The sequence below is a fragment of the Rhinoraja longicauda genome, chromosome 10 (assembly GCF_053455715.1).
Source record: "Rhinoraja longicauda isolate Sanriku21f chromosome 10, sRhiLon1.1, whole genome shotgun sequence".
NCBI classification, from domain to species: domain Eukaryota; kingdom Metazoa; phylum Chordata; class Chondrichthyes; order Rajiformes; family Arhynchobatidae; genus Rhinoraja; species Rhinoraja longicauda.
Window position 1 is genome coordinate 38331676 of NC_135962.1, and position 24555 is coordinate 38356230.

Sequence of the window (24555 nt, forward strand, 5' to 3'; positions counted from 1 at the left end):
GTTCCTCCAGTCTGTGAGTAACCTCACTCTGCCATCAGAGGAGGCCCAGGCCAGAAAGAGTGTTGGAATGGGAAGGGGGGTTAAAATGGTTTGCAAACGGGACATCCATCTGGCCTTGGCAGGCTGAGCACGTGTTCAGTGAAATGTGTAGGACAATCTGAAGAAGGGTCTCCACCCGAAACGTCGCCCATTCCTTCTCTCCTGAGATGCTGCCTGACAATAGACAATAGACTTTAGACAATAGGTGCAGGAGTAGGCCATTCGGCCCTTCGAGCCAGCACCGCCATTCAATGTGATCATGGCTGATCATTCTCAATCAGTACCCCATTCCTGCCTTCTCCCCATACCCCCTGACTCCGCTATCCTGAAGAGCTCTATCTAGCTCTCTCTTGAATGACCCGCTGAGTTACTCCAGCATTTTGTGATACCTTCGATGTGTTCGGTGAAATGCTTGCCTAATCCACACTTTATCTCGCCGATGTAAAGAAGGCCACATCAGGAACACCAAATGCAGTAGATGAACTCACTCGGTACTGCTCCCATCTTTCTTCCAGCTTTCTCCCTCTCCTCACCACACCCTCCCCCCAGCACAATCAGTCTGAAGAAGGGTCCTAACCCAAAACGTCACCTATCCATGTTCTCCTGAGTTGCTGTCTGACCCACTGACTTACTCCACCACTTTGTATCATTTTTTAACATATCATTTACACTCCTCTGTTTAAGAACCCCACTGAGACAATGTTTACGACAAGATCAGCAGCAACCTATTTACCTGATGTGCAGTAGCACTGATATGTCCTTTTTGAGTCTCTGGGGTGGTTTCTGATCCACTTGTCCCCTTCTGACAGCCTATTCAAGTAGCCTATGATAAAGACACAATTGTCAAATGTTGCATGACATTTTGAGGAAGTAAAAAATGCTCAGTTGAAAACAATAAAATTCCATTGAATAGGCAAAATTTGGTAAGTATACAGTACATGTTTCCAATCCAATCTCACCACCAAATATCAGTAACTTACTAATTGTTCTGTTATTACAATACATCAAGAACTAGAGGGCATAGATTTAAGGTGAGAGGAGAAAGATTTAATAGGAACCTGAGGAGCAACCTTTTTCGCTCAGTCAGTGGTTAGCACGTGGAACAAGCTGCCAGAGGCAGTAGTTCAGGCAGGTACAATAACAACATTTAAACAACATTTCAACAAGTTATGAATGGGAATTTTTAAGAGGGATATGGGTCAAATGTAAGCAAATGGATCCAGCTTAGATGGGGTATCTTGGTTAACATGGACCGCTTCACATTCATCCAGTAAAGAAACTTAAGGATCTTAAATAGTTTTAGAGTCACAGAGCTGCACAGCACAGAAACAGGCCCTTCAACCCACCTTGTCTACGCTGACCAAGTCGGCATATTGGGCTAGTCCCATTTGCTTGCTGATTGCTTGCTGGTGGAATGATAAAGAATCACACACTCCTCCATGCTCAAATATAACATCGCTGTGAACTCAAGGAATTATTGCAAAACTCTCCACTTTATACCCAGGAGAATAAATGCCGTACAGCACGTCCCTTATACAAAGCAATGGTGTGGGTTACTTTGGACAAAAGCATCATGTGAAATATTTGAGGCGAATATTTGGTGCAGTGGGAAGCCACATTCCAGGGATTTCTCGTTAAATGACAGAGAAAGGCTGATATAATTGGACATCTGTTCACCAGAGCAATTTCTCAGAAACAGACCAATTCTAGCTCAACTGGTATGCAGAAGGGCATTGCAAAATAGTCATTTATAAGAAGCACAAAACCTAAGAACAAAGACAGGTTCAACTGAGATGTTGCTGGAAAAGGAGGCCTTTACAATGATGATAAGCCACAGAACATGGATGTGCAAGTGGTAATTTGTGCTTTCTCTGCAGAATTACAACTGTTTGCTAGTTTTGGAGAAGCTTTAGGAATTTGAACAAACAATTCACAGATCTAAACTATTTTGTGCCGTTTTTGTACTATATTTCTGTTGAACCCAAAAACTGGAACGCAAGTTTCTTGAACATGATAGGAAAGGTTTAGAGGGAAATGGGCAAATGTAGGCAAATGGGACTAACTAAGATGGGCAGTGGACAAATTGGACTGGAAGGCCCGTTTCCAGGCTGTATAACTCTATCCATTTCGTTACTTGCACATTGTAAAATCATAATCTTATAGCAATTTTCTTCCAATTGGAAAAAATCAGTTTTCCGTCACCACAGAGCTTTCAAAACCCAGAGAATATTTTCCTTAAAAATCCTCCTTAAAACTCCATTATTTTGGTGATCATATTACATAAACTAGTGCTTTTTATATGAAGGTGTGCCTTGGTACAGCATACTAGCAACTCAAAAGAGTTAAATATAAGATTTTTTTAGACCTTTTTCTACATTTTGAGACTTTTTAATATTACATGGGCGAGTTGGGCCAAAGGGCCTGTTACATGTTGTATGACTCTCTGACTCCGTGAAACCAGCAATCCTCTGCACAAACTGCATGATCTTGAAGCGTTATCAGCTACAAACACAGTTTCACCTATGTATAAAGACATCTTTGAGACGACAAAGATGCTATTCACCTCAAAAATCATCAGTGTCCAAATGTATCATTAGCTTGCCTATGCAGGAGGGTGGCAATGAAAGACACAGCGCGGAGGCACAAGGAACTGCAGGTGCTGGAATATTGAGCAAAACAAACAGTGTTGGAGGAACTCAGAGGTTCAGGCAGCATCTCTGAAGGGAATGTGACGTTTCCAGTCGGGACCCTTCTTCACACTGATGTAGGGGGAGAAAGCTGGAAAAGAGAGGCCAGGTGGGGCAAAGCCTAGCAGGTGATAGTAAGATACTGGTAAGAAGGTGGGAAGGTGATCGACAGATGGGTGGAGTAAGTGACACAGACCACAGGTGTAAAAGAGACAAAAGGGTATCAGATAATGAGAGAGGAGGAGGAGTGAAATGGAAAGGCAGAGGGAGGGATATGGGTGAAAGTGAACAGTGAGTGGGGAGAGGAAAGAGGGGGGACCAAAAGGGAAACAAGGGACACGGGATAGGAGATGAGGATATAGAGGAGGGGAAAGGAGCAGGGCGACTGGGGTGGCGGTCAATAACGCATATACTGCCATCTGTATCTCTAATCAAAATAGCAACCATTATTAATTATATCAAAAATAGAGAAGTGCAGGACATTTGATGATTTCAAAATTCTCCTAAGAAAATATTATTGTGCAATTGTTCTTGGTTCAGCACCACCCTGTTAATTATTTTCAAATCAGCAGCAAGCAGTTGATGCCTTAATTTTCTAGGGGGCGTTTAATGGAGTTAGGGGTATTGCACAGCCCAGAGGTCACCATAGCAAGTCCAATGCGTCGTAGAATCATTGAGGAGTACAGCAAGGAAACAGGCCCTTCTACCCATCTTGTCCCTGCTGACTAAGTTGGGATATTGGGTTAGTCCATTTGCCTGCATTTGGTCCATATCCCTCTAAACGCTTCCTTTCCGTTCATCTGTCCAAATGCTTTTAAAAGTTATAATTGTATCAATTTCTCCAGCTTCCTTTAGCAGCTCTTTCCAGATATAGACTACCCTCTGAGTGAAAATGTCAGCTGAACACAGTGCAGAAGAGGTGTACCTGAATGTTGCCCGAATTAGACGGTGTTCGCTACAGGGAAAGGTTAGACAAACTTGTATTGTTTTCTCCGGAACGTTAAAGGCTATTTTCCTCATAGCTGTTGAAGTCTTTGAATTAATCTTTTTCCAATGGCATTTTTAACTTCCCAACGGAATTCATATGCATTGAGAATTGCGAGATGTATTTTTAAATGTTACCAATATTTATCGACGAGCAAACCTTTCCCCCTAATTTCCCAATCCGCATTACCCAATTCAACCCTCACACCTACAGAATGGGTTCAATTAAAGTTCAAGATCATTTTCCAATTTAATTTCTCTCTCTCAAAATTCTGAGAAATTACGGTCACTTTTCCCTAAAGGATCCCTTACCACAAGCTTTCTAATTAACCGTATCCAATTAAACAACTGAAGGTCTAAAATAGCCTGCTCCTTAATAAGTCCTCTGACACACCTTTGCACAAAGCTACCTCAAATACATTTTTCCTAATTTGATTTGCCCAGTCTAAAACAAGGCAAGTTGGGTTGATTATGCACAGATATGGTGAGGTACAGGTACGATGAAAATCTAGCTTGCAGCAACATCACAGACACACAGACTCAGACAATGTAGAATACATAAATTGTACATAAAATTATGCATAAACAATACAAGACGATGAAAAGAAAGACTGTGCAAAACAAGATATTAGTGCAAGATACAATTAGAAAGCATGTCTATGTCAGTACAAGAGGTGGTCTGTAGTATTCTGTTGTTGAGTTAGGATTAGGGTTGTGCAGGTCGGTTCAAGAGCATGATAGTTGTTGAAATTGTTATTCCTGAACCTGGTGGTGTGGGACTTCAGGCTCTGTACGTCCTGCCCAACAGTATCAGTGAGAATAGACACAAAATGCTGGAGTAACTCTGCGGGACAGGCAGCATCTCTGGAGAGATGGAATGGGTGATGTTTCAGGTCAAGACCCTTCTTCAGTCCGAGCGTCAGGGGAGAGGGAGACATAGAGATATGGAAGCGTATGGTGTGAAAACACTGATCAAAGGGGACGCTGATCAATTAAAATGTAGAATGGTCCATTGTTAGCGTTGAGCAGGAAAAAACAGCCAGTAAATTCTTCAGCGTGAAAATGCAGAAGTTCCTTCTGTGATACCATGAGGTAATTTGTACGGATCCTTGCCAGTTGACTAGGCACTAAAATAGCGTGAAGTTAGTTGACACATACCCAGCTGTCCTCCATTAAAGATGCCAGAAAAGATAAGGCATCAAGGAATGGTACGGTTAATAATATAACAAAACGCCATTAATTCAGCATCCATGGGACTTTGATAGTGAGAAATTAGTTTTTTTCCAGACTATTGAATGTTTTTAAACACACAGACACCAATTCAAATATTTATGTAGGTGAGACCGTACTTGGAATATTATATTCAGTTTTGATCACCCTGCTATAGGAAGGATGTTATTAAGCTGGACAGAGTACAGAGAAGATTTAAGAGGATGTTGCCAAGACCCAAGGGCGTGAGCTATATGGAGAGGTTGGGCAAGTTAGGACTTTATTCCCTGGAGCGCAGAAAACTGAGGAGTGATCTTATAGAGGTGAATAAAATAATGTAGGGAATAGATAGGGTGAATGCACAGAATCATTTACCACAGGTAGGGGAATCAAGAACTCGATGATGTAGGTTTATGGTGAAAGAGGAAATATTTAATAGGAATCCAAGGGCCAACTTTTTCCACACAGAGGGTGGTGGGTATATGGAACGAATTACCAACGGAAGTAGTTGAGGCAGGTACAATAACAACATTTAAAAAACACTTGGACAGGCACATGAATAGGAAAGTTTTAGTGGGTTATTTTGGGCCAAATGCGGAAAAATGGGACAAACTGAGATGGGGCATCTTGGCTGGCATAAACAAGTTGGGCCGAAGGGCCTGTTTCTGTGCTGTATGACTCTGTCTGCTGCAATTACTTCCTAAAGAGCTCTCTGACCGTGATTTTTTCTTACTGGTCTCATTCTTTCAGAGGTTAATTATCATTGATTTTTTTTAAAATCAGTTATTTTTCTCTTTCTTCCCATCGAGTCTGTTCTGCCAAAGTCACAGAGTCAGACCTGGGTCATACTGGGAAGCCCACCAAAATCCTCTGCTCCGTTGTCAAAGAGATGATGATTCAGAGCCATTCCTCAGTGTGGACAACAAAATCCACAAAATAATATTCTTCAGATGATTTCTCCACATTTGAAAACTTAGCAATAGCTCATCCCCAATGTTTTTGCTCACCAAAGTGCAGCACACCATTTGGTTATTAACCTGACATGTTCCTACTGTGATAATAGCTTTAGTACTTCCAGTGGGAAAGTGGAAGGCAGAACAGTCATTACACAGTTATCGAGTTGTAAAGTCAGAGATATACAGCATGGAAACAAGCCCAATTTACCACCTTGCCCATGCCAATCAAGTTGCCTACTTAAGCTAGTCCAATTTGCCCGCATTTAGTCCATATATCCCTCTAAATCTTTCCTATCCATGTACCTGTCCAAGTGTCTTTTAAATGTTCTTATTGAACCCACCTCTACCACTTCTTCTCGCAACTTGTTCCATATTCCCACCACTCTCTGTGCAAAAATGATGGTTCCTATTAAATCCTTTCCCTCTCACCTTAAATCTATGTCTTTCATTTTAGACTCCCCAATGAGAAAAATGTGAAAAGATGTGAAGTCTGTGATCATTCACTTTATCTACACCTTTTATGATTTTACATACCTCTTTTAATGTCACCTCTCAATCTCTTGAACTCCAGGGGAAAGTGATAATCTATCCAGTCACAGGTTGACCTTCTGACCATTGAAGAAATCTACTGGAGGTGCTGCCTCAAAAAAGCAGCCAATATCATCAAACACCCACAATCCCTGGCCACGCTCGCATCTTGCTACTACCATCAGGAATAGGAACCTAAAAACTATGACCACCAGGTTCAAGAACAGCTTCTTCCAAAATAACCATCAGGCTCTTGAACACTGTACAACGTTAACTGCAACCCAACCTCGGTAACTGAATCTATGATGGATATTGCTTTGGTTATTCCATGGACTTTGGTTTTTGCAATATTATGGTTACCTAGTATTTCAGTTATCAGCTTATCGTATTATTGATTATTAGGTATTTATCACATCAGTGTAATGCAATGTAAAGTTGCAGCAAGTAAAAATGTAATTGTTCTGCTGCGGGTACATATGACAATTAAACACTCTTGAGTCTTAACTTTTGACTTTTGCAATTCTAAACATCGGACCATCGCATGGACAACTGCTGAGCAGGTTACAGAACATTTGTTGGAGAATGAAAATAAGAGTCCAGATTGCCATAGTACACAATACAAAAGCTAATGATATAATGATCAAGTATTATCAAATTGCTCTGTGCTGTGCTACTTAGCAATGGAAATTGGAGATTGCTTTGCCAACATGAATCCACCAAGATTCTGCGCTATCATCTGATGTTAGAGAGGGAGTGCCAGTGCCTGGCTCTTTGACAGCTGAAGGCATGGCCACCAACAGTGTAGGAATTAACTGTGGAGATAACCCAAAAGCCTGGAAAGGAGGGGCAGAAAAACAATCCAGATAGTAAGTCTTGAGGTTAATATAGAACATAGAACAGTACAGCACTGGAACTGACCATTCAGCCCACAATGTTCCTACTGAATATGATGCCATGTTAAACTAATCGCTTGACCTGTAAGTGATCCATATCTCTGCACCCCTGCATTTCAATGTGTCTGTCTGAAAGCCCTTTAAACGCCACGATCATATCAGCCTACACCACTATCCCCAGCAGCGCATTCCACGCACTCACCACCCTCTGTTTAAAAAAACCTGCTATGCACATCTCCTTTAAATTTTACTCCTCTCGCCTTAAAGCTATTCCCTCTAGTCTTTTATATCTCCAACCTGGGAAAAAGGTTTTGACTATCTACCCTATCAATGCATCTCATAATTTTATATACTTCAATCAAGGCTCCCCTCAACTTGTGACGTTCCAGACAAAACCATCCAAGTTTGTACAAGATCTCCTGTTAGCTAATACCATCTAATCTAGGAGGCATTCTGGTAAACCTCCTCTGCCCCTCCCCAAATGCTCCACGTCATTCCTGTAATGGGGTGACCAGAACGGCACAAAATACCTCAAATGTGGCCAAACTAAAGGTGACTGAAAATATAGAGGAGCAAGACCATAGCAGTATAAGAAAATAACTGCAGATGCTGGTACAAATCGATTTATTCACAAAATGCTGGAGTAACTCAGCAGGTCAGGCTGAAGAAGGGTCTTGACCCGAAACGTCAACCTTTCCTTCTCTCCAGAGATGCTGCCTGTCCCACTGAGTTACTCCAGCGTTTTGTGTCTATTCCTCGGTTTAAACAATTCCTCATGCCTCCCTGCTCTCTTTCTGCTTTTGGCTCTGGGCTTGTGTTTCAACTAAAGACAGCCAACTTCTCAATCTCTGTGCCTAGTAAATGGAAACAAACAATAGTCTCCCAGGAGACAGAACATGTTGGGATCTTGAGAAGGGCATAAAGTGCTGGAGGACCCCAGTCAGTCAGGCAGCATCTGTGGAGTGAAGGGGCTGCCTATGTTTCAGGTCTGGACCTTTCTTCAGTCTTGAGTAGTATTCCAGCGCCGCCCCTTTGATTTCCCCAGGGCCTAATCGGAACTTATTCCAATTGTTTGATATCAGATCTGGGCCCTCTGTTAATTGTGAGAGCCAAAATATTTCCTTCCATATCAATTTCCAGCTCCTGCTGAATCACTCAATTATTTTTTTTAAATTGTTGTCATATGTTATACCCTCTGCAAAAATGAACTCATCCAAATTCAAGCTTCCCACATCACAACACACACCCCTCACTCCTGTATTTATAGCTCACATTGGCCTCCAGTTAAATAATGCCTTGAGTTAACACTCTGCTATGGTCTTTTTATTCACAAAATGCTGGAGTAACTCAGCAGGTCAGGCAGCATCTCTGGAGAGAAGGAAAGGATGATGTTTTGGTTCGAGAACCCTTCTGCAGACACAGGCATGAGGAATGTTGCAGTCCAGAGCAAGGAAAGGTCAGGCAGCCTCTCATGGGCGTGTCGAGGCAGATTGGAGTCCAAGGTTAGGCGATGTCAGAGGTGATCGGTAGCTGGGGTCATGGGAGACTGTGTGTCACAACCAAGGTTGGGGTTGTGGGCCTGAATGGGGTGCAGTAGTTGGAGGCAAAACGTGTAGGCCAGACCAGGGAGGGACAGTAATGCCAGGGAGTGCTCAATGATGTGTCTTGTATTTCAATAATGGAACATTAATAAAATAGGTTTGGACAGTCCCCATGCTTCCTGAGGGTCAGATAATGTGGCCAACCAGTGTAAAATGTAATATGATTGTTAAATACACAATATTTTTAGAACACTGAAATTCTCAATCCACCAGGCAGCATGGTGGCGCAGCAGTAGAGTTGTTGCCTTACAGCGAATGCAGCGCTGGAGACCCGGGTTCGATCCCGAATATGAGTGTTGTCTGTGCAGAGTTTATACGTTCTAACCTTGACCTGCATGGCTTTTCTCTGAGATCTTCCATTCCCTCCTACACTCCAAAGTCATACAGGCATGTAGGTTAATTGGCTTGGTAAATGTAAAATTGTCCCTAGTGAGTGTAGGATAGTGTTAATATGCGGGGATCACTGGTCAGCGCGGACCCGGTGGGCCGAAGGGCCTGTTTCCACGCTGTATCTCTAAACTAAACTAAACCTCCTGAAAGTGTGTTGAGTTTCTGCTTCCATACAAAATGGATGTGGGCACATTGGCAGCAGATTAAACAACCCACCTGACCATATGTAAAGAGTGAAATACACTCCTAAATTGATGCAAATCCAGAAAGTGCCCAATAATAGTAAGTTTAGTTACATTTATTGAGGACATCAGCAACTGAGAAGTCAGCATGATTCAAACGGGAAAAAGGCAACAGTACCAAAGCTATGAGCGTTGGAATAGAGCTTGTTAATGGGACGTAGAGTGTTGTCATGCAGGGAGCCCACACACAGACCCATTGGCATATTTTGGTTATTCCATGATTTTATTTAATCTGCCCGAGTGGTCATTCAATTTTCTGCAACATCTCCACATACAAGTTATCATATTTCACAATCATGGAAACTTCATCAATTTCCTTATTGAAACCTTTCAAGTTTCCTATTGCATGCCTACACTCTGTTTTAAATGTCAATTTTCTGTCATCAAGTTTGTCTGAATGACTAATTTAATTTTCCCTTTCTTTAGAATATATAATTTGTTCTGAAATGATTAAAAAAAAGTAGGACAGTATAATAGTATTAAACATTGCAAAGGTTTTTGGCTTCAATTCTGAAAACCATTACCACCAGGTTTGAGAATAGCTTCTTCCCAGCAACCTTCAGGTTCTTGAACAATAGACAACACCAACCTGAACAACTGTGATCTTCAAAGGACTGTGTCTATGGTTGGACTTCAGAGTTTGTTTTTTTACACTAGTAATAAGGGTTATAAATTTATTTACTTTTTGTTTTTTATATGTTATCTATTGAGTATTGTGTTTAAATGCCCGTTAAGCTTCTGCATGTAAGAATTTAATTTTTCCATTGTTGGCACACATGACAACTAAACACTCTTGATTCTTCACCATTCTCAAGAGGGAACAACTTAGGATGCAAAATTGCCCTTTCCCAAACATCTGACAAGTCACGTGAATCCTCTCCTCGGAACCCAAACCTGACAAAATGCCACATTATACAGTATAACCTTCTCCATGAACTACCTATGGTCCACTATTCCACCTCATCTACATGTCGGCATGGGGACGTAACCTCATCCACAGGCATGGCAGGCTAGTTGCTAGTTTAATGTCTAGGAGACCAGAGAACAAAAGAGAGGTAGAGACCTCCACAGTCAAGAAAATGACTAATCCGCTGGTTTAAGCATTTAACTGTAGCACGGTTGAGGGTTGCGAGCTGTAGGGCAAGGCAGGTTGCCATATTTCAATATGCTGATGGCTCAATCAAAATTACATTAACTTGGCATTTTGGTTCATGGGGCTTCTGGTTTAAAGAGAGTCAAGTGTTTAGTTGTCATATGTACCAGCAACAGAACAATGAAATTCTTACTTGCTGCAGTTTAACAGGCCTGTAGACACAATAACACATAGTTAAATATGTAATAATCAACAATATAATATGGTAATAACTGTAATACTAGGTAAACATAATAGTGCAAAACAGAAATCCTTGGTGCAATAAATAACACCAGTCCATAGAAGATCGTAGTTGCTGAGGTTATTGTTCTGCAGTGTTCAATTGTCTGTTAGTTAGTCACAGAGTCATAGAATGATACAATGTGGAAACAGGCGCTTCGGCCCAACTTGCCCACACCGGCCAACATGTCCCTGCCACACTAGTCCCACCTGTCTGCATTTGGTTCATATCCCTCCAAACCTGTCCTATCCATGTACCTGTCTAACTATTTCTTGAAAGTTGGGGAAGTCCCAGCCTCAACTACCTCCTCTGGCAGCTTGTTCCATACACCCACCACCCTTTGTGTGAAAAGGTTACCCCTCAGATTCCTATTAAATCATTTCCCCATCTCTTTGAACTTATGTCCTGTGATCCTCGATTCCCCCCCTCTGGGCAAGAGATTCTGTGCATCTGGGAAGAAGATGTTTTTGAACTCGGGGGTCATCGTTTTCAGGCTCCTGTACTTTTCTCCTGATGGTGGTAGAGGCAAGGGAGTGTGGCCAAGGTGGTATAGGTCTTTGTTGATATTGACTGCCATTTTGAGGCAGTGCCTCCTGTAGATCCCTTCGATGGTGGGGAGATTGGTACCTGTGATAGATCAGACAGTGTCTATTCACAATCTTCCTCGTGAACTCAAGATGCATTCAAGTTTTCTGGACTGATATGGACTGTGTATAGGTTACTGAGAGGGTTTCTTACTGGTTAATGCTTGGAACCTGAATTTGACAGGTACATGGATAGGAAAGAGATTTGGGCCAAATGCAGGTAGGTGGGACTAGCATAGATGGTGCATCTTGGTTGGCATGGGCACGTTGGGCTGAAGGGCCTATTTTTGTGTGCTATGATTCTATGAATATGCCAATGATGAACAAATTATATACAATTTGATATGGAATTGAAAATACAAAGTTGTTTTGGTCAGCTGATAATAAATTATTTCTGCCGATCAAATGACCCAAGAGCTTTCAGAGTTGGATTGGGCAATGGAGACATGAGGATGTATAGCAGATGAACAGGCCCTTCAGCCACCATGTCCATGCTCCTTTGTACCTATTTACACTGTTATCCATTTCCCTGCATTAGGTTCATAGCCTTCTATGCTTTGGCAATTCAAATACTTTTCAAACAGAAAGCATTCTTTCGGGATGCATCACTGCTTGGTTTGGCAACAGTTCTGCCAAGATCACAAGAAATTGCAGACATGGATGTAGGCCAATCTGTCACAAAACCCAGCCTCCCCACCATCGACTCCACCTCTGCTTCACGCTGCCTCGGGAAAGCAGCCAACAAAATCAAGGACCTTTTTTACCTCAATTATTCCCTCTTCTCTCCTCTCCCATCAGGCAGAAGATACAAAAGCTTGAAAACATTTGTACCACCAGATTCAGGAATAACTTGTTCCCCTAGGTTATCAGACAACTGAATTGTTTTCTCATACCCTTAGGTGTAGTCCTGATCTGCCAACTCACCTCATTGCAGACCTTGGACATTTTCCCTGTACCTATAATGGTACAATGCTGTAACACTATATTCTGCACCCTGGTATTTTTCTCTTTGCACTACCTGTGGTATTTGTATATGGCTTGATTGTACTCATGTGTAGTATGATTTGACTGGATAGGATACAAACAAACCTTTTCACTGTATCTCAGTACACGTGACAATAAGCCAATTCCAATATTTGTCCAGATGCCTCGTAAATATCATTAGAGTATCTGCTTCCACCATCTTCTTAGACAGCATATTCCAGACTCCAACCAGTGCCTGTGTGATAATCTTCCCTGTCAGACATTTTGAAACCTTCTACCACTTACTTTAATCCTAGTCCCCTTGAATATTTCCAGTTAAGGATGAAAAGGTGAAGGTCAATAAACTGTTGAGATCTTAAATCATTATCAGTAGTGTACACAGGCCAATCGAGATAAATAATTGAAGCAGAGTGTGCAACAGGGGTAACAAAGTGAAATAAGGTCGGTGTGTAATAATGAAGACATGATTACTGATTTCAAAGCAAATTACAAATTTGCATCGAATACCAGCCATGTTACGTCAGTATGTGCACAGTTCTGGTCATAGTACTCTGATGAGGAGATTGGGACTGCTGTATAATGGTGATTGGGCATGAGATACTTCTAGAGACAATGGAAATTACGAATCCTCACACTGGAGAAAGATGGATCTGAACACGAGATCTTTCTGAAGTTTGCCAATGCTACATTTACGTATTGGCAGACCAATTTCCCTCCTGGGATAAATGAAGTTCTATCGTATCGTATCGTATCGTTATCTGCTGTGGCTCAATGCCAACAAGTCACCGTGAACAGTAGTGCCGTGTAGAGCTGCAGGATTTAAGAGTACAGGTACAGAGAGAGGATGAGCAGACTAGGACTTTATTCTTTGAAGTGCAAGAGACTGAGGGCACATCTTATAGAGGTACAAAATCACGAGGGAAGTAGATAGGGTGAATACATAGTTTATTTTCCAGGGTAGGGGAAACAAAAACTAGAAAACATATATTTAAGGTGGAAGGGAAAGTTTTAATAGGAACCTGAGAGGGTAATTTTCCAAGTAAAGTGTGGTCGGTATATCCAACAAACTACCAAAGGAAGTGGCTGAGGCAGATTTTGTTCACTGCTGTAGGAAAGAAACAGCATTATCTTGGAAATGTTGTAAGATTTCAACATTTGGAATGTTGACCTGGACAACATTAACCTGGAATTAACCTGGAAAGAGTGCAGGGAAAATTTATGAATATGCTGCCAGGACTCAAGGACAAAGTGGTCTGAAGGGTCTGCTTCCATGCTGCATAGCTCCGTGTCTCTGAGAGTCAGGAGGTTGTAGGCTCAGGATCAGCTCAGAGAAGGTCTAAGCTGACGCTCCTTGAAAAGTTTCCAAATCGCAAAACTGCAAGTTTTGGAAATTAGAAAAGAAAATGCTACGAACACTCAGTAGGTCAGGCAGTATCTGTGGAGGGAGAAACACAGATAATGTTTCACGTCCAAAGTTCTGACAAGGGTCCTCCTGAGATATTAACCCTGTTTCTTTGTCCACATTCACTGTCCAACTTTTTTTTAATTCTAGGTTGTTCGGGAAGACCCTGCATGGATTTGTAAAGGGGTCTCTGCTGGGCTTGATTGATCTTAATTTACTCTGATTTCTAAGCTTTTCAAAAGCTCTCTCTCAACTCTAGAAAAGGCATTTGATATAAACTCCTTATAAGATACTGTCACAGTATTGAACCTCATGAAATTGAAGGCAAATTATTGACTTGCCAACGATATTGTGGCATGAGAGAGGTCTGTCATGTGTATGTATTTCTCTCCATCTGGTTCAATTGGCTCCACACAATTTTTGTTTCTCAGTTTAACTTATTCATCAGTGAAATATATTTTTCTACTGACAATTTTGTGCATGCACAAGACAAACATTCCACTGGACTGTAGGGATCCCATGCACTCCAAATGTATAGCCAGATGAAATGTGAGTCAGTACTACAACATATTAAAGGTATTGAAAGGTGATGCCTCAAAAAGGGAGCCAATATCAAAGTCCCAGGCCACCCTCGCCACACTCTCATTTCTTTACTATCATTGGGAAGAAAGGAATGGAGCCTGAAAACCATGACCTTCAGGTTCAAGAATAGCTTCTTCACATCTACAACTATTGTTAGGCTCCTGAACACAGCACTACTAACTTCAACAACAATGATCTTCATTAGACTGCGCACTACGGACATTGATTGTTGCACTATTATGGTTACCTAGTACTACAGCTATTCATTTATTTTATTCTTGATTATTATATATTTATCTGAATGTCATTGCATTTACAGGCTTGTAACACTGAAGCGAATAAGCATTTCATAGTTCCATTGCTGGTACCTTTGACAATTAAACACTCGTGACTCTTGAACTCACTGCAAAAACTGACACTTCCTTTTTCGAGAACTTTAGAATGAAGAAGGTCACTTGATAGTTTAGTTGAACGACAGGAAGTTACTATTGCAGTTGACAAATGTAAGTGAATTAAGATGCAGTCTGCGGTGACTTTAGAGGCCATCAACTGAATTAAACTAAGATTGATAAGTATAATTTTCACAGACATATTCTCTTATGGGTGCCGCAGAATCTTAACTAATCCTTTCAGCACAGCATACACACTATGATCAAGATCTGCCTTGGTACAAGCAATGTAAATAAAAGCATGTTGCAATACATCTCTGTTGAACATCATGAGATAACAACGGTTTCTCAATCTAGCTCGCAGGTTTTACAGAGGGGAGAAAGGCGTTCAGCACCACACCCATCACAGTGCAGAGCATCTGTTCTTCAATGTTTCATCAATGTGCTACCAAGTCTGCATACAGTGGAGGAGATCTGAGTTCACATACACGCCTGGATTAGTCGGTCAGTAACTCGCTTCCTGTCACTTCAACAAAGGATTGAATTCACAAATAAATGTCTAGAAATGGAAGTTTGTTCTTTTGGTTGCACTAAACAGACACTCCAAAATCAAGTCATACCTCACCCCCCCTTTCTCTTTCCAATGCTCCCCCCACCCACTCCACCCCACCCCAGTACACATACGTTTCTCCCCCCTTCGCTCATCCTCCCTGCTCCTTTCCCCTCCTCTGTAGGCTCATCTCCTGTTCGAGGTCCCCCATTTCCCTTTTATTCCCCTAGTCTTTCCCCTCTCCCCTTATCCTCTTCCACTCATAGCACCCCTTCCAGCTTTACATTTAACTCTTCTCTCCTTATCTAAAAACCTTTTGTCTCCTTTTCACCTCTAGCCTTTGTCACTTACCCCATGCATTTGCCAACCCACCCTCCCTCACCTGTACAGGCTTTGTCCCACCCCCTCCTTTCTTTTTCAGCTTTCTCACCCCTATCCATCAGTCTGAAGAAGGTAGACACAAAATGCTGGAGTAATTCAGCAGGACAGGCAGCATCTCTGGAGAGAAGGAATGGGTGACATTTCGGGTCGAGACCCTTCTTCAGACTGTCTATCTTCGGTTTAAACCAGCATCTGCAGTTCTTTCTTACACATTTAGTCTGAAGAAGAGCCCCGACCCGAAACGTTGTCTGTTCATTCCCTCCACAAGATTCCAGCATCTGCAGTTCATTGTGTCTCCATTTTACCGCATGTAAGGCTAGTGTCTAATTTGTTGACCACCAAAAACAGTGGGAGTGTGGGGGATACCCTCTAAATAAAATCATAAAGATTAATTTGATATGAATCATTTGCAAAATTCACAGTTGCTGTGTTTCTGGGAAGTGAGTCAGACCTTAAAGAACATTCTTCATGACAGCCACATTGCAGCAACACAAAAAGCTGCCACATAGACACCAGAAAGAAGGAAGATAGTGGAAAGCACCAATCTGCTGTGGCTGGGTACACACACGCACAGAGGCCCAGTGAAGAGCTCAGAAAAATGCCAGTTATATCTGTATCCAGTGAGAACCCTTTAATCGGTGTCTCGTTACCAACATGCTGCAGAGTTTGTTTTTCATTTAATGGTGAGTGTAAAATGTAGGCCCTGGATGGCACCATTAGTAGCCAGTTTCAGTAAACACAGGCATGGCTCAACGTCTGGGGAACTGAGTTTAACTGTGTGGCTTTTTAAAAAAATGACATGACAGGAAAAGGAAGCTGAAATCTAAAGGTGTTGTTTGAAAAAGGAGTAGATTGGGTGTAAAACACATGCACCAACATCTAATGAAAACTCCCAGCTTCTTACCTTTTAACAACTAATACCATAATTGAACTTTGCCATTACAGATTGCTAAAACTGCTTGAGTCTGAAATCTCACCGACTGCTGATGGCGACCTTAGGGAATTATGTGTGGTTTGTTTTTAGTTGTTTAAAATAAGATGAGACAAACACCTGTGAAGAATATTCACTGGGGTGCTGATTGCTTGAATTCATTCCCCATTCCTCCATTACATGCTGTGATTAGATAATTAAGTACTAATTAAACAATAATCAGACTCAATTATATACATAGAAAGTTGCTGCATGCTTTTCCTATTGACTGTGTTAAATTATAATTCGGTTGTGGCGATGTATAATTGTGAAGATAATGTTTTTTGATCAGTATCAGTGGGTGGGTCCAACATAAGTATTGGTCAGGGGCGACACCAGCAACTGCAGATGCTGGTTTATAAATAAAAACACAAAGTGATGGAGTAACTCATTGGGTCAGGCAGCATCTCTGCAGAACATGGATTGGCAATGTTTCGGGTCTACAGAGAGATAGTTTCTTTGTTTGAATCTAAACACTCTCCATAAAGAATATCTTCAATTAGAAAGGGTCAGTGTGGAATTTTAGATTTTGCAGCCCCACTTCAGGCTTTTCATTGAGGCATGACTGTAAAAAGGATTCAATATTTTCCTGTGTAAGTGGATATAACCCAATCCAAAAACATAAAAATGCTGAATTCTGCTGCTTGTATGTTGAGTGGTTATCTGTTCAGCTCAATGCAAGGACATTAGGTTTTGCAATTATTGTGGAGCTGCACTTGTACAGTGGAGATTCACTTGTCATACGTATCGACGCCAGAATAATGAGACTTACTTGCTTCAGCTTAACAGGCCTGATAAGGCAATAACATCCAGATAAACATATAATAATCAATAACACAATAATTAGTAACTGTAATACTACGTAACCATAATAGCGCAAATCTGAAGATCATAGTGCAACTTACGACAGCCCATAGAAGATCATAGTTGATGAGGTTAGTGTTATGCAGTATTCAAAGGTCTGATGGTTGCTGGGAAGAAGCTGTTCTTGAACCTGGAGGTCATGGTTTACAGGCTCTTTCCTCTACCTTCTTCCCAAGGGTGGTAGTGAGATGAGAGCTTAGCAAAGGTGTTGTGGGTCTTTGATGATATTGGCTGCCTTCTTGAGACAGCGCCTCGAGTGGTGGGGAGGTCAGTACCTGTGATGGACCAGGCAATGTCCACCACTCTCTGTAGTCTCCTTCATTCCTGGGCATTGACATTGTTGGAACCAGGATGTGATGCAACTAGTCCGTATGCTCTCTGTTGTATACCTGTAGAAGTTCGATTGAGTATTTGTCACCATACCAAGTAGAAAGAAGCATTGATGAGCTTTGTTAATGGTTGCATCTTTGTGCTGGGCCTCATCAACTATGATCTTGATTTGTCAAGGAAAAGCATTCAGACATTTAATAAACCACTGAAAATGTTCAGCAAAATGGAACAGCATTCCATTCATGCAATAATAACATCCTTTTCACATTAAAGGGAAATATTGTAAAACTATTGTATTCCAGAGACTGATGTTTTAATCTTTAAATCTATCATAAATGGTGTGTGATTTGTGCCTCGGTCCTGGTGTAAATAAAAGTGGGCTGATGGCAAAGGAAGTGTTCTGGATTTCTTATTTTTAGTGAATTTTGTGATTTCCTGTGGCAACATTTACAATTAGACCAAGCCCCATCCTGCCTGCTTCAAGAAATTCACTGAAACACATAGTGACACAGGACACTGAAACAAATAACTAAATAGTTTTTTGGGAACATTTCAGAATTATTTCATTCAATTAAAAAAATCAAATTGTTTCCGGGAAAGAGGTGTATCACAAGGTGAAATGAAAAGTGAAAGAAATCTTGGGAGTCACAGCTGCTTTAATTCTGGAGTGATAAACGTAATCACAGGTACTGACCTCCCCACCATCAAACGGCACTGCCTCAAAAAGGCAGCCAATATCATCAAAGACCCACACCACCCAGGCCACTTTCTCATCTCACTACTATCAGCGGGAAGAAGGTACAGGAGCGTAAAAATCATGACCTTAAGATTCAAGAACAGCCTCTTCCCATCACCCATCAGGCTGTTAAACACTGCACAGTAACCTCAGCGACTATGATTTTCTATGGACCGTGTCTTTGGTTCTACGACTATTATGGTTACCCAGAATTGCCATTATTAAATTATTGTATTATTGGTTATTGTATAATTATCTGTGTGTTATTGCATTTACGGGCCTGATAAGCTGCAGCAAGTAAGAATTTCATTGTTGCATTATCGGTACATCTGGCAGAAAACGCTTTTGACTCTCCACAACCAACCAGTGACCATTCTCCACAGTATAATAATTCCAAATAATAATTCACAGTTCTTCCAAAATCGGCTTAAGTAACCCCAGCACATGATACAAGAGATTGCAATTGCTGGAATCTTCAGCAAAGCACAAGGCTCTGCAGGGACTCAGGCAGCATCCGTGGAGGGAATGGACAGACGGCGTTTCATTTCGGGACCCTTCTTCAGACTTCTTCAGTACCTAAACCACAATCAATGTGATAATTGTTGAAAGCTTCTATTGCCTTGTTATTACCTGAAAAATGCCATTTTACAATAAACCAAATATAGCAATTGAAATTATCATTCTTTGTTTCAGAGAAAAATACTGCCTCTAACATTTGTCTACTCTTCTTTTTCAATTCCAATTTTATAAAGAATGAAAAGAAACTGGGAGAGGTCTGACTAATCCTAGCATGATCCCTACTTCTCCCCACTTGAAGCTGAGGGTGGGAGAGGGTGGCATATTATCAACCGATGGTATGCCTGCACTTGATGGAAGGTGCGGTCACCAGGTGTTCAATACGGGAGATATGCTACTTAGTCATGGCACCTGTCAGCTGGAGAGTGGATTTGCTTCTCAATATTTCTCACTGGCAGCTGGAACTTTATTGAAAGCCGAAATTTCTTCTTGTACAATCATATTCCTCCAAGAAATCAAGATGTTAAAAAATGTTGCTGCTGAGCTGGTGCCACAGAAGTCAAGCTTATGATCTCTTCCACACATACTGGGATTCACAGTCCCCACTAGGCAGGGAAAGGAAATCAAATGGGCCTGTCACTGCAAGAGTTCTTGTGTACATTGTTGTAGCCTGCGTAAGAACAACCTTCAGCCAGAGATTGAATGAAGTCACCCCTCTGTTCCACCACCACCTCCTTCACACAGTTAATTCAGGCAGACACTTAGTACGTTTATTAGTACCGTTATCCAATGAAAGAGGAATCATCTTTAAGTACTTGCCTAAATCATTTAATGAATTTAGAAGCTTTCCAGTTGTACAACATGTCAGCACAACATGTCAGCACAACATGTTTCCAATGAAACAACGAAGTGGAGGAAAGGGGTTACATCCGGGTATTAATAAATACAAAGTGCTGGAGTAACACAATGGGTCAGGCAGCACCTCTGGAGAACATGGGTAGACAATGTTTTGAGTCGGGACCCTTCTTCAAACCTGAAATGTCATCCATCCATGTTCTCTAGAGATACTGCCTGACCTGCTGAGTTACTCCAGCACTTGGTGTGGTTATTGGTAAACCAGCATCTGCAGTTCTTTTTATCTAAATCCATATATCTGGCATGTTTGAAACACACATGTAACTATTTGTATAGGAAAATAACTGCAGATACTGGTTCAAATTGAAGGTGGACACAAAATGCTGGAGCAACTCAGCGGGTCAGGCAGCATCTCAGGAGAGAAGGAATGGGTGACGTTTCGGTCTGAAGGTCTGAAGAAGGGTCTCGACCCGAAACATCACCCATTTCTTCTCTCCTGAGATGCTGCCTGACCCGCTGAGTTACTCCAGCATTTTGTGTGTAACTATTTATAAGAACTGATCATAGCCAGCCAATGATTGGGGCATATGCTGATGTGCCCACATGGACAACAGCAATAAGTGGATTGAGCACTGAATAAAATGGAAACGTAAATTGGGAAAGACGTGCAGCTGAACTGGTATCAATTTTTGTACAAGCGCAGAGTCAGAACCCTACCCCACCCAAAGTCTCCATGCAGAATAGGGTATGTTGTTAGAAACAGTATTTCAACTAGTTGTTTGACACTAAATCAGTAATAATTAATCTTCATTTCCAGGTCAGCAGTCAGTAATGATTTATTAGAACAACATTCATGTTGCATCTTTTTCCTGATTACTACACCACCAGCCTGATTATTGATGGAGTCATACAAACGGAAACAAGCCTTTGGCCCAACTCATCGTTACCAACCAGGATGCCCTATACATCTTAATCTTATTTGCTTGTTTGGCCCATATCCCTCTGAACCTTTCCTATCTATGTACCTGTCCAAATGTTATCATTGTACCTGTTTCAACTATCTCCTCTGGCAACTTGTTCCATATGCCAACCATCCTCTTTGTGAAAAACATTCCCCCCTGAGGTTCCTATTAAATCTTTCCCTTCTCACCTTGCACCTAAGCCTGATCATCTAGGGTTATTGTCCAGCTCGGAACTTTTCTGCATCCAGCTTTCTGCCTTCTAATTGCCTGAGGTGCAGTTTAACTTGCGCATGCAACTGACTGACCTTTGCTGAGTGGATCTAGACAATACTGGTCGATAAACTATAAAACCATGTCCACATATTGGTACTTTCTAGCTCTCAGTAGTATTATTTACAAACCGCATTATATGTCTAAAGTACAAAAACCTGGAGTTCATGATTTGTCTATTTCTATACACGTATTTAAAATTCTACTAAAATGTGAACATCATTCTACTCATTCAATTCCACAAGATTCAAGTGGAACAACATAACTAAAACCAGTCAAACTTTTTCATTTTTTGCTCTGCTGCCAGATTCATTTTCTTGTGTGTTGATAGCTTAATTAAATATCATATTTTTATTGGGCACTGCACCAGGCACTTTTATTGTAATTAATTTCAGATTATTCCTGTGTGCAAGACATTAAAGTAATTTACGCCTAATGTTCTGAAACATTGCTCCAAGTTAGTCAGCAACTTTTGCAGGATTTCTACCACTGTAATATGTCTCAAAAGGGGCGGCATGATGGCACAGCAGTAGAGTTGCTGCCTTACAGCGCTTACAATGCCAGAGACCAGGTTTTGATTCCGACTACGGGTGCTGTCTATACGGAGTTTGGACGTTCTCCCCGAGACCGCGTGGGTTTTCTCTGAGTGCTTAGATTTCCTCCTACCCTCCAAAGATGTAGAGGTTTGTAGTTTAATTGACTTTCGAAGAGATCCCCCTCCCCTCCCCTCCACTCACCATCAACAACACCATAGTCACATCTGTGGAGTCATTTAAGTTCCTTGGAACCATCATCTCCAGGGACCTTAAATGGGGGGCCACCATCGACTCCACAGTCAAAAAGGCCCAACAGAGGATGTACTTCCTGCGGCAACTGAACAAACACAATCTGCCACAGGCAATGATGGTCCAGTTCTATACTGCTATCATTGAGTCCGTCCTCACCTTCTCCATCATGGTCTGGTTTGGCTCAGCCACCAAACACGACATCCGGAGGCTGCAACGGATTGTTCGCACAGCTGAGAAGGTTGTTGGCTGCAACCTTCCCCCCATTGACGAACTGTACACTGCAAGGGCCAGGAAGCGAGCAGGCAAGATCATCTCTGACCCCTCTCACCCTGGCCACAAACTCTTCGAAGCACTTCCCTCTGGAAGGCGACTCCGGACTGTCAAAGCAGCCACAGCCAGACATAAAAACAGCTTTTTTCCCCGAGTGATAGTTCTACTCAATAACCAAAGTCTGTAGTCTCTTTTTTTGCTCTGGTTTATTTTCACCCACATGTTTAGACCGTAATGGTGTATCCTTATTGTTTTGATGTGTTTATGCTTTATTCTTAACTGTATGTTTGTGTTGTCATTTGTGAGCGGAGCACCAAGGCACATTCCTTGTATATGCATCCTTGGCCAATAAACTTATTCATTCATTCATTTATTAATTAATTCATTCATTCATTCATTGTGCTGGTATCCATGTAAATTATTCCTAGTGTGTGTACGCACGATGGTGTTAATGTGCGGTCGCTGGTCGGTGTGGACTCGGTGGGCCGAAGGGCCTGTTTCCGCGCTGTATCACTAAATTAAACGATTGCTTCATTAGTGACAGTAATAACAAATATTTTCAACATCAGCTGTTCCTGAAATAACGCCTCTAAAAAACTCAGTAATCCTGCCTCGCTTAAACTGAGAACACTTAATTCAAATTACCCAATCATAATACCATTAACATCCTCTATTACCCTGACAAAACAGGAGATCTTGAATCTGAAAACATGAACTGAAACTCGCTTCCCCCACAGTGGCTGCGATTATTTAAAGACTGCTGATAATTGAGAACTCAGCACAACTATGGTCAGGAAGTTGGGATGTGGAAGTTGAGAGGGAGAAATTATTGTAAATGGGTGTTTTATTTCTGATGCCTGGAAGCCAAGATTGTGTAGAATCAAAACATTCAGGAACAATTTGGGCATAACAACATGGACAAATCTAAACTGTTCTAAACTGTCATGTAGGAGTAAGTAGAAGTGAGAGCAAATGTCTGGATGGAAAAAACTTGATTGTATTTCTAAGATAGACACAAAATGCTGGCGTAACTCAGCGGGACAGGCAGCATCTCTGGAGAGAAAGAATGGGTGATGTTTCGGGTCGAGACCCTTCTTAAGACTGAGTCAAGGGAGAGGGTCTAGAGATATGGATGGGTATGGTGTGAAAACGACAGATCAAAGCAGATGGTAATTTGTTCAAGATGATCCACTGCTTTGTTCTGTCGTTTTCACACCTTATCCTTCCATATCTCTAGACTTCCTTTCCCCTGACTCTCAGTCTGAAGAAGGGCTTGACCCGAAACGTCATCCATTCCTCCTCTCCAATGATTCTGCATGACCCACTGAGTTACTCCAGCATTTTGTGTCTATCTTTGGTGTAAACCAGCATCTGCAGTTGCTTCCTACACATTGATTGTATTGTTTGTGGACCAGGAAGAGTGGGCGCCTCTCCACAAAGCCATCAACTTACTTCATCTGATCTTCACAATTGCTTAATCACTGCCCTTGCCAACACAATCCCACTCTCTCCCCAAAGTCCAACATTAAATCACCACATTTAGCCCCCCAAAATAAAAAAATTCCTAGAGTTTATCTGCAGTCAAATAAAAACCACCAATGGAGACATTTTTGACCTGAACAAGATTCAAATGGAACAAATGTATCAGCAGAAGAACATTTCCACTTTCTTCTCTGCTGCCTGAATCATTTTCTTGATAAAATCATTAAATATCATATTTTTTATCAGGCACTGCAACCGGCACTTTTATTGCAATGAATTTCTGATAATTCCTGTATGCAAGACCTTAAAATGATGTCAGCCTAATGTTCCGAATCATTGCTCCTAGTTAGCCAGCAACTATTATTACAGGAGTTACATTGTAACATGTCTAGTTTTATCACAGTAACATCTTAATTCATGTAGGAAGGCTAATTTTGACTCCTTCTGTATTTTACACATATTTGTTTTTGTTGAGGGAGGCACAATGGCGCAGCTGGTAGAGCTGCTGCCTCACAGTGCCAGAGACCCATGTTCAATCCTGACCTCAGCTGCTCCCTTTGTGGAGCTTGCACCTTCTCCCTGTGACTGCGAGGTTATTCCGGTTTCATCCCACATCCCACAGACATGCGGGCTTGTAGATTAATTGGCCTCTGTGCATTGCCCTTAGTTTGTAGGGAGTGGCTGTGAAAGTGGGATAACACAGAACTAGTGTGAACAGGTGATCTATGTTTGATGTGG

General features: G+C 41.6%; 1 protein-coding gene across 1 annotated transcript in view; it reads right to left on the reverse strand.

Moving 5' to 3' along the window:
* LOC144597383 (guanine nucleotide-binding protein G(I)/G(S)/G(O) subunit gamma-2) overlaps nucleotides 1-24555 on the reverse strand; it is a 45981-nt gene that overhangs the window by 18865 nt on the left and 2561 nt on the right. Inside the window, exon 2 of the mRNA XM_078406696.1 lies at nucleotides 773-862. The gene's annotated coding sequence lies outside the window, so the exon portion shown is untranslated. The remainder of the gene's footprint in view (nucleotides 1-772; nucleotides 863-24555) is intronic.